At 37.0% G+C, this 12,066-nt stretch overlaps 1 protein-coding gene across 4 annotated transcripts in view; it reads left to right on the top strand.

Annotated features, from left to right (window-relative positions):
* Nucleotides 1–3,147: 3,147 nt before the first annotated feature.
* The window catches only part of TFPI (tissue factor pathway inhibitor), a 90,269-nt gene continuing 81,350 nt past the window's right edge, over nucleotides 3,148–12,066 (top strand). For all 4 annotated transcript variants that reach the window (XM_047721370.1, XM_047721375.1, XM_047721374.1 and 1 more), the window contains exons 1-2: nucleotides 3,148–3,218; nucleotides 5,718–5,762. The gene's annotated coding sequence lies outside the window, so the exon portion shown is untranslated. The remainder of the gene's footprint in view (nucleotides 3,219–5,717; nucleotides 5,763–12,066) is intronic.

Below are 12,066 nucleotides of genomic sequence, written 5' to 3'. Positions count from 1 at the left end.
ATCAATTATAATTTATTTTAAATTTAAAGCTTTATCCCTATCTCTCAAATAAATTTTTGATAATATTCCTTATGACTTTGACCTTTAGTATTAAACATTTTACAGTATTAGTCTTTGACTAACCAAAGTTTCATACTTAAACACATTTTTATGAATAATTTTGTATGTGCTATTGGACATTAGCAATCAATAAAGCAGATACTATGCTGCCTTCAGAAAGTTTATAGCTCTATAGGGCAAATCTAAAATAATGTAAAATAAGAAGTTCTGAGTGTTGGAGTCCTTGAAAAGATGCTTAAGGTAGAATAGTTTAGCCTGACGATGGGGTGGTGGGTGGGACAGCTTCAAAGCATGGAAGGACAGGTGTAGAGACTGTTTCAGCATAAGGCACATTTTGCAAAAGAAACTGATCTGTATAGGCAGTTTTAGCTATTGCATCTGGTGCAGGTTGTGATAAACTACTTTCTTTCAAACATTTTTTTCTAAAGGGAAAAAAATTTAAAAGTAACATTTTCGGTATATGTATCAGATTGCAACGGAAAAGTGTCTGTAGGATGAATTTAGCTCATGTTAAGCATAGAGATTTTTAGTACTTGAGCACACATTAATATATACTTATATGCATGGTTTAAAATGTTTTATAAGTAATAAAATACCAAATTTTTAAATGTGCTACCTATTAGCCATGTTCTACACATAGATTAAATCCTCTATCTTGAAAAAAAATTATTGTTCAAAAAACTTTTTTAGTTCTGTGTAGTCTTCCTAATGAATTATTTGTACTATTTGAAATATGTCTGTAAGTTTAGCAAGAAACTTATTATATCTTATAAACAAATGTTTTCCTAATTATTGATAGCCTATGTAGCTTGGATCTAAACCTGACAGTTACTTAACAATGTGGATTTTCTTTCAATGAAGTGCTTATTTAGAAAATGTTCTAAAACATTGTCTTTATGAACAAAACGGTCACATTTGGTAAAGCAACAGTGACATCCAGTGACAACTGAGATTTATCCCAGGCATAGTGTTTAGGTTTGGCATATAAACAAAAGAAAAAGTGTTTTAAATATTAAACTGCACACTTTAAAAAATTTGTTTTAAATGTTCCAAGAATGTATCCATATGCAGGACTTATTAATAAATAATCAATCAATCGATCATTGGGTGAAAATAAAAACCAGTTGACCATTTAGAGAGTGAAAAAAGTAAGCCATGAACTGGGAGAAAATATTTGCAAAGCACGGCTGATCAAGAATTTGCACCCAAGATAAACAAAGAACTCTTAAAACGCAATGTCCTGTGTCACAAGGAAATTGCAAATTAAAACAGCACTGTATCACTGCACACCTATTAGAAAGGCTAAAATACAAGACGGGATTATACCAAATGCCAGTAAGTAGATAGTACCACGGGAATTCTCGCTCTTTGCTGGTGGGAATACGGAATGTTATGGCCACCTGCCAGCAAAGCTGGGCAGTTTCTCACAAAGCTAGAAACAGTCTCATCATTCGATCCCACAACTGTTCTCCTTGGTATTTACTGACGTACACCGAGAACTTATGTCCACACACAAACCTGCACGCACATATTTATAGCAGCTCTGTTCCTAATCGCTCCAAACTGGAAGCAACCAAAATATCTTTCAGTAGGTGAGCAGATAAGCAATTGTGGTCCCCCGACACACCAGAGCGGTATCCGGCCGCGAAAGTAAAGGAGCTGTCCAGCCACGAAAAGGCCTGGAGGGAAGTTAAACGCCTGTTTCCAAGAAAAGGAAGCAAGTCTAAGAAGACTACGTACCGTACGATTCTCATTATGTGGCATCTGAGAAAGACCGTAGTGTAGAGAGATTAAACTACTTAGTGGTCATCGAAGAGCAGGATGAGTACACGAAGCAGAGACAATTTTTAGGGCAGTGACACTCCTCCGTATGACACCGTAAAGGTGGGATACATGACGTTATGCATTGGTAAAACCCACAGAACGTTATGGACACTGGGGAAGGTATGTGCTATGGTGAGTGCTGTGAAGTGTGTAAACCTGGCGATTCACAGACCTGTACCCCTGGGGCTAATAATACATTATATGTTAATAAAAAATCAAAAAATTTAAAAAAAACCCATAGAGCTGTAGAATATAATTCTCAGCCTCAATGTAAACCACAGACTTTAGTTAATAACAATGTATCAGTTTCGATTCATCAATTGTAACAAATGTACCACAGTAATGCATGAAATTAATAATGATGGAAGCTGTTTGTGTGGGGTAATATGGAACTCTGTACTATCTTCCATTTTTTTTTTAAGATTTTATTTATTTATTTGACAGAGATCACAAGTAGGCAGAGAGGCAGGCAGAGAGAGTGAGAGGGAAGCAGGCTCCCTGCTGAGCAGAGAGCCTGATGTGGGACTCGATCCCAGGACCCTGAGATCATGACCTGAGCCAAAGGCAGAGGCTTTAACCCACTGAACCACCCAGGTGCCGCTATCTTCCGTTTTTAATGTAAATCTAAATTCTCCTAAAAAGTAGTCTGTTATTTAAAAAAATAGTCAAACAACGATCATTTATAATTTTAATCTATTTCACTGAATTAATGTCTTTCACTGAGTGGAGCCATTCATCACCAAGATATTTCATGGCATTATTCATAATTCTGATTGTATATTACAAAAATTAAATTGGGTATTGCATATGCTTGGGATGTGGAGGATTTCACAAGCTTGCTACTTTGTTCAGTCCGTGTCCTTGAGGAATTCAATATTTTTAACATAATTTACCATTTCTAAAAGCACTGTGGGAAAAGTTAATACAATGGATTAAAAAAAATCATAATTTAATGCAATCATGATGGATAAAAAAAATGGAATGACCTACTGTGAAACTAACAGGGGTACATGCAAAATGCCATATCAATTACAAAAATATGTTATAAGGGAGATACAATTTGATAATGGTTCACACTGAAAAGTCAATGTTAAGAGATTCTTAGCAGACCATAGGTCTAATATAGCCTATTCATAATGAGGATTTTTTATTTAATCTGCCTTATTTGTGTAATTTCTATTTTTCTTCTGTTTTATTATTTATTTTTTTGAAACAAAGGGAGGAAATAAGCCAACTGTGGACTCCAGCTGGTTAGACTGTGTCTGGAGCACTGTGTTCAGTTCCTGCTGCCGCGTTTTAAGAGCCACTGACGAGTGAACGCACCTTGAGAAGAGGTATGGAGTTGGAATTTATAAATGAGAGGTGAAGAAACGAATGTTTAAGCCAAGAAAGAAAAGCATGAGTAATCAGCAATAGTTACCTTTGAATACATGAAGTCTACCTGTGAAATAGCATTTTTTTTTCCTTATAGGGAAACTGAGCAATGGGTGAAAATTACGGGGAAATACATTTTATTTCAATGATTGTCACTTATGATCACATAAGTTGTTCACACAGAATTTGACTATATTAACATAACATTAAGAGACTTATTGGTGTATTTTATTTTCAACGTAATTGGACCCCATCTGTTTTTAGGAACATATGTAAAATAGAATGATAGAAATCTTGAGAGAAAAATACACCGTTTTGCTGCTAATTACCTATTATGAAATTATCAACAAATCATGTCAATGGCTCTCCACATAAAAGGCTAGAAGTGCATAAAATTCTCTTGTAATATTCAAGAATGACTTTTTATCATGACATCTGTGTTGCATATCGTGTCAAGTGAAAAATGCAAAAATGCAGAGAAAACTTTAATCATCTCCACTCATACATCCCTTTCCTACAATGCTGACCTAATTTCAAAAGTCTTTTGTATATTCTTCTATACTTTCTCTATATCCACATGAACAGATTAAATATATGTACATGTTCCTTTACTAAAATATGGATTACAAATAGTAAACTTTAGCTTTGACAAAATTCCCTTAACAAACATGTTGCCCATTCCTCGGATCACAAGCCTTATTCAACCTTTCTTCTGTCGCTGGATGGCCTCATTGTTCCAGTTTTTTAGATTTATATTGAAATCATGCTACCTGCACCAAACAACTTTGTATGTGCATTTAATTACTATTGCTTTTAATTTTACATTATATTCTGCAGAAACATTCATTAAGATGGAAATGCTGGGTTAAAGACTATTTTTTGTTTAACAGATATTACAAATTACTTTGTAATTGTAGCAAATCATGCAGGGAAATGAAAGGGAGTCTCATTTTCCCTATTGTGTCATAACACTGGATATTATCAAGTTTGATAAAGCTGAAGACAAAAGAATTATTTGATTATTGCTTTAACTTGCAATCTTATGAGGTTGAAAATACTCCTAGAGATTTTGTCATTGTTTTATTTGTTCGATGACTTGCCTACTGTATTAGGGTGATCTAGGCTATGCTTGGTAATCCATTAACGCAGAAGCTTTGATGACTTACCACAAGAGAATTCTATTTCTCAATCATGGTGCGTGCCCAGAGTGGATGAGCAGCAACCCTAGACCCACAGTCGCTCAGGGAGTGGGACTGAAAAGGCTCTTCAGTCTGTATCCGAACCACCCACAGTTACTTGTTCAAGAAAGTTTCCAAAAACTCAAATAATTGTGGAGGAAACATATCAGCTCTTCCAGCCTTAGCTTTCAAATAGTATCTATGACTTTTTATGCTAACTCGTTTTATGGTATCAATCTATTAGTAAGTCTGGGAAATATAAATGAGCTATATTTGGTAAATATTTGATCATATTAACCATGTCTGCAATGGGTGCCGTGTTTCTAGCTTGATGTATGCCTTTTCTTAAATCAATTTATCAGAAATGTTTGTAGGAGATATTAATTTTGTATAATTTATATTATAAAGATATGTTTGTTTGCTCTTTCTTCTTATTTTTTTTCATTAGCTATTTTGTGGTACATTTTGCCATGCAATGAAAATGTCTACCTAAATATATCCCTTTTATACTTTTATCCCTTTCCTATTTCCTGAATACCTCCTTTGCTCAGTAAGACATACTGCACTTCATTTTTCTATTATTATTGTAGAATATGTATTCATTTTCTTTACATTTGAATATTTACTTCATAGACATTGATTTTAAACAATGAAGTAAGAATCTGGCTTTTCTTCCGCCAGGGTTAGTTAACGCCTCGCAACATTTGTTAAATAAGCAATTTCTCGCTGAATTAAAATAGTTCCTTTATAACACTCTATTGGATTCCTTCACAGGCTATTTATATATTCCTCTAGCTATTGTGCACCTGAGTGAGACAACACTCTTCTTTCTGCATACGGTGTCTCATACTCAGTTTAACATCTGGTGAGTCAAGAGCACAGCCTCTTCTTTCAGTTCTTCATAACTTTCTTCTAATTTACAAAATCCTATTTAACATCTGGGGTAAAATCAAATTATTATGGGATTGCTTGAAATTATTCATTAATTTTGCAATCCCTTCTATTTAGCTACATGTTTCTCCCTTTTGAGCGGGTCTTATTTAACATCCATCAATAATACACTGAAAACAAATTATATAGATTTTCCATTTTTGCCATTAAATTTCTTTATTGGCATTCTGTCATTTGCTATTTATGTGTTTATTATTTACTACCATAATAGGGTACTTTTACTTTCATCTCTCAATGGTAATTGTTGATAGAGATAAAATGCTACACCAGATTTTTTGTGTGTTAAACAATCAGCAAAATCAGCAAATCTCCCCATCGGTGTACTTGCAGGCTCTTCAGTGTGCCGGTATGCACTCCAGTCGCCTACATCTACGAGTAAGTTTCTCTCTGTTTTAACGCATATACGAATTTTTTTTACTATCTTGTTACATTATCTAGAAGAACAGCACTCTCCAACAGAACATTCTGCGCTATTGAAAATGTTTTACATCTTCACTAACCAAAGGGTCGGTAGTAGGCGCCCATGGCTAGTGCCATGTGGAATTGACTTTTAAATTTCATTTAATGGTAAATCATTTAAGTTAAATTTTCACATATCAACAATGACTACTGTGTTAGACAGTGCAGATCTAAAGTACCAAAAAGAATGAAATAGTGAAAAATATCATGATAGTGGACATCCTTGTCTTTTTATTATTTTTAATCATCTTAGCATTTCACTGTTTTGTGTGTTGTTTGCTGGTTTACCTGTGTATGTGTATGTGAATATTAGTCATTGTTTTTAAACAGTTTCCATACATTCCTCTTTCCTTACTAATGTCTAGAAATTTAATTCAGATTGGATTCAGAATTTAAGCAAGTATTTTTTGGCATATGGTTTGTCTTTTTAAATGTGTATGTGTAATTGCTTAAGACTGGTGTCCTAGTTCTGAACAAAACTTATATTTTTGTCCAAATCCTTTCTCTTTCTGGTGTTATTCTTTTCACACTATGGGAAATTATATTTCTAATAATGTATTTAGAAAAATAATAGTGCTAAGTGAATTATCCTAGAGCTTCCTAATGTGTTATTAAGGTTGTGATAAATGTGTAAAATGTCATGTGAAACATCCCAGTTTTCTCTGATCTAGAATATTTCATATTACATAAAGCTTTGAGGGTTTTTTCATAAAGCTTTAATGTTGAAACAGAGCTCAGTCAGTAAACAAGATGTTTTGCATGTGTAATTAAAAATTAAAACACCAAAATAGAGTATGAACTGGGAAGAATATTTTTTAGCAAGCAATAATCTTATTCCATGCATGAAAGTTTTTACTAAATTTAAATAATGGGGGCACCCGGATGCTGACTCTTGGTTTAGGCTCAGGGTGTGATCTCAGGGACCCCGCGTCCAGCCCGGTGTTGGGCTCCACACTCAGTGGGGTATCTGCTCAAGACTCTCTCTCGCTCTCCCTCTGCCCCTCCTGCTCATGCTCTCTTTCTCTTTCTCTAAAACAAACAAATCGTAGAAAAATAAATTTAAATACTATCCTTAAATCTAAAATATATTCCTCTTTTTGACTTTTAATTGATTATTTGGAAATTAAAGAACAGATCAAGAAAATAAAACACTACATCAGAGTTACAGTGTAGCAGTTACTTAAATTCTTTTGCAGACCTCCCAGGTGTATTAAACCTCACTTGTTATTGGACACTTGTGTACTTAGAACTTGAGAAGACCGTAACAGTGTCACAGAGGATGGCAGAACAAACTCCAGTGAATATAAAAGCTGTTGTAAAAAAATACTGTTATTTTCTTCGATAAAAAATCTGGAGAAGCCTGTAATCATGTGCAATATTTTTGTGTGACCAGCAACTGGTTCATAATTACTCTGAATTTCAGCAAGAAAATTGAATGTGACACCCGTACCAATAGGAAATGATTAAAATGGGTTTTTACTTGAAATGTTTCATTTCTAACCACTGTGTTACCTAAGAGAAGCCAGAAAGCTCTTATTGTAGGTAAAATAAACATTAGAAAGTCAGTGAGCTGAAATTTCCTTTTTTTTTTTTTGGTTCCCCATAGATTAAGTCTTAGGAGTCAAAGTCCTCCTTTTCCAGTCCTCTCATCCCTGGGCAAGGTTGAGTCCACTCTAAATAAAAACATATTTATACATATTATATACAATTAATTCTGTCACTTCCCCACCAGACTTCTCTAAGCAATCCAGTAGAGCTCAACAAGGAAACATTTAAGGCAAAAACAGAAAGCCCACACTGGGAAACAATTGCGACAATGTCTGAATCTGTTTCTTATGGATAATTCGGCTTCATGGTCACCTAAAAAATAATTTTGTCATATTTTTCCTGTGAACCTAAACTGCTCTAGAAAAATGATTAACAAAAACATTTATCATACAGAGAGGGAGATGTTAAAAAATAATCTACTCCTGGTGTCACGTACTAGGTAGACCCCCAGAATGCTTGTTTTCGATTATGACGTGTGAGATTATGGAATCTTGCACTGCACTTAGAGCATAGTGTGTCATCGACATTTGTAAAGTCACTGCACCAAGTGTCTATGCAAGGAGTGACATGATCAGAGCTTCGTTCGTAAAGGATCACGTTGACCTCAATCTGGAAACCAAATTCCTGGAAGCTGACCCTGTCTTCAGGGAGACCACTATGGCCACTGTTGAGAAAGAAAGGGAGAATCAAGGTGGTAGCTCCGGGGATGCAAGAGATGGAAAAGACCAGGATGCCGTCCAGGAGGTGCCGTCCAGGAGGTACCATCTGCAGGATGTAAGGGAGAAGGAGGAGTTAAGAAGCTTCTAGGGTATCAAGAAGGCTAGATTTAGAAAATCAGCGACGCAGTCCAGCTTTTCTCTGGGCATCCACTGATTGCTGATTCTTCCCTAGTTTCTACACATTTCTTTCTTCTAATCTAAAGACTGCACATCAGGCACCACCCTCCCATCCTTGCTGCCAGATACACCATACACGTATGAATCCCAAGTATTTTTCTGTTTCTAATACTTCTCTTCTGAACACAAATGTTATCTATACAATTACCTACTAGATATACCCGCTTGGGTATTGCAGGGATGTTTCTCTAACAACTTGCCAGCAACACTAGTAAATCAGGTTGTCCTACTAAAGCCAATGCATTATGACAATTCTATGAAATAAAATGCCTTTATAAAATAAAAAGTGACAAAGTTTGCAGGTAGGATAGTAACTATCATTTGGAATACCAGGCAAATGCAAACGTACACACTCTGAAAAGATATGTAACCCAAGACAGAATTCTCACAAATAATCTCACTGTGAAGCTGAAAACATTTTCAAAATTACTAGCATCATAAGGAACCCCTAGTGGATGTAGCCAACAGGATGATTAGAGTCCCCTAAACTTCAAAAAATAGAAAAAAATACAAAAGAAATAAAAAGGCCAGAAAATAGTATGTGTAAAATCATTAAATAAAAAACAATCTAAAAGCATAGGACAAAAAAACAACAAATCACGAGAAAAGGCAGAATTGAAAGAAAATCAAATAGAACTTCTGAGATTAAAATGTAAGCACCGCCACTAAAAATTTATTGGATTAGCCAAACAACGTATTAGGCACAGAAGGAATCAATGATTTGAACACGAGACCTGGAGATATACCCAGAAATGCAACACAGGCAGAGAAATGAACTTCACTTCCTATTTCACTGAGAAAATAAAAGCTAATAGAAGAGAACTTCCAAATACACCCACCACCCTGTCTGCCCATATTTTGCCCCTGTACCCATATACTCTCCAGCACCAGCCATATAATTTGGGGGCCCTAGTGCCAAAGGAAAATATGGACCACTTGATCAAAACTTAAGCATGTTAAACTAAGCACAGGCCCTTCTTTGTGCGGTGCCCCGCATGGTTGCATCCTGGAAGCCAGACTCTGACTCCGCCAATACTTCTACTTTTATGGATAATCTGCTGGTCTCTGAGCTGAGGTCAGTACCTCAACAGGTCACCAGATCCCAACTCCTCTTGGTTATTCAAGCTTATTCTCCCACAATTAACTGGTTAATTCAACGCCCGACCTGTCACTATTCGTCGTTTCTGAAGAGGTTGGTACACCAGTATTAAACCTCATACGGAAGATGTAAAGGGTAAAAATAGAGTCAGAGAACTTTGAAATGTTTGAAATAGAAGGTGTAAATTATTCCAAAGCTAAAGATTTTAAAGTAAATTTTTAGAAGAAAATGTAGAATAATAGATCTATCATGTTGTGGTAGGTAAAATTTTTTTAATTAAGATTTTAAAAGCATAAACCATTAAAGAAAAAAATTGATCTATTTACCTGCCTCTACCTTAATCCTTATGACAGAAAGAAAAAACAAACAAAAAAAATCCAACCCACTCTAAACAAACTCAAAAGACAAAGAATCCTATTTCGAGGAGTTTCTCTGACTCATATAACCCATGGAAAATTCTCCCAAAATACATAAGAAACATCTACTTATGTTTATATATTTGTACTTATATAATAAATATTTGCATTTGTGTTTATTGTGTTAATATAATTAATGTTTATATATTAATTAATATAAATAACATAATATTTATTTGCATTATAAATATTTATATATTTTTATATATATCTTATTTAAATAAGACCAAGGCAGGACAGAAAACCAAGTATTTTGAAGTGCCAAAGGATACGAACAGCCATTTTTCAGACAAGTAAACCAATAAGCAGCAACACTTCCTTACAAGAAAATCTAAGGAAGGTAACATCAACAAGATAGCGTTTCTTAAATATCAGCATATCGGAAACCTAAAGCTCTGACGACACTGCGCACATGTGGAGAAGTAAGCAGGCTCGCGGCGCTCTGACGACATTATTTTGTGGATCGATTTAGCAAGACCGCGGTAACCGGAAAGCTGCTCACCCTGCGAGGCACAAGTCCGCGTGTGGCCGGCTACAAGGGTCAGTATGAGAATGGCCACTGACGCACAACCGAGAGCAACAGGGCCGCCGACAAACCGCCCCCAGGGCAAGAACGGAGGAGTGAGCTGCACTTTGAGACCGACAGGACCCCGCACGGCTGCCCCAGCCGAGAACCACAGCCCGCGTGCAAGCCCGAGTGCGTTTCAGAAGCGTCGTGACGCGCGAAAAAGGAAAGCTGCACACGCATGAGTGGAGGACAGAACTGTTTATGTGTCACAACAACAACGGTGGCCCCGGTGAGCTCTTGGCCGGCCCAGTCGAAGGGCCTGCGACTGTTGATCTTGGGGTTCTGAGCTGGAACCTCATGTGGCACATACGCATTACTTAAAAAGTAAAATCTTAAAAAAAAAAAATGAAAAGCAACTGCATAAATTATTTGTGTAAAAATCCTACACAGCACGGCACGACACTATGAATGAAGGGGCGCCTGGCGGCTCAGTCGGTAAGCGTCTGCCTTCCCCTCAGTCCATGATCCCAGGGTCATGGGATCGAGCCCTGCATCAGGCTCCCTGCTCGGCGGGGAGTCTGCTTCCCTCTCCCTCTGCCCTCCCCCTGCTTGTGTGCGCCCTCTCTCTCTCTCTCAAATAAATAAGTAAAATCTTAAATAAATAAATAAATAAATAGATAAATAGGAGATGTTTGCCCCAGCTTTGGGCCACTGACTACTAAATGGGAAGAGAGACAGTGGACTGGACTGGAGTTCGGGTCATGTCACACAGCAAAATGGATTTGGGTCCTTCTTGCATATGTGAGATAAACGTTATCCACAAGCATGAATAAAACAAAGGTCAGAGGACGTGTTTCAAGATGGAAAACAGCCCCTCATGCATGCGGCCTAAAGAAGTGTTAAACTCACTGAAGATTATTTCCATACTTAGGGACACATAGGTAATGAAGCCAGAAATGTCACACGAAGTAAATGCCGGCCAGTTGTCATCCGTATTCGTGAAAGGAAAGGTTCACTCCCTGACTTTAAGATAAACATGAAAGGGGCGCCTGGGTGGCTCAGTGGGTTAAAGCCTCTGCCTTCAGCTTGGGTCATGATCCCAGGGTCCTGGGATCGAGCCCCGCGTCGGGCTCTCTGCTCAGAGGGGAGCCTGCTTCCTCCTCTCTCTCTGCCTGCTGCTCTGTGATCTCCGTCTGTCAAATAAATAAATAAAACATTTAAAAAAAAATAAGATAAACATGAAAAATCTACCTTGCTCCTGTCATTTATGCATTTCATTACTTAAATTTTTGCGAGAGAGAGAACCAAGTATTGTCACGCTTTCATCGTTTAGTCTGACTTTGGCTTTAATGGATGTCACCTGGGTTCTGAATGACTTCCACATCAAAAGAGAGAAAAATGACTGTTGTCAAAAAAGTGGAAATCCTCTTCTCAGTCCAGGTGAGTTTTTGGCAGGCGCCCCACTTTCCAAGCTCTCTAATGAGTCGCTGCTGCATGGATCTGACACTATCCTAACAGAACTCAGGAAAAAAATGCCTCGAAAATACCCTCTTCTGAACTGGCTTCGCTGTGAGGGGAGTGGAATTTGCAAGCGCAGCCCTTTTAATCAGCCTCGCTGTTCTGTGTGTGCAAACCCCTGTTTATCACCGTGTTTCCACGGGGACATGCAGGATGAGGTTCTGTGATTGCTCTTTACATGTTCAGGTACCAAATGATCCACGTTATTCGGCTTACTTTCCAGAATGTCTGTCTA

Source organism: Lutra lutra, chromosome 3, assembly GCF_902655055.1.
Source record: "Lutra lutra chromosome 3, mLutLut1.2, whole genome shotgun sequence".
NCBI classification, from domain to species: Eukaryota; Metazoa; Chordata; class Mammalia; order Carnivora; family Mustelidae; genus Lutra; species Lutra lutra.
This window is presented reverse-complemented; position numbering and strand designations above follow the sequence as displayed.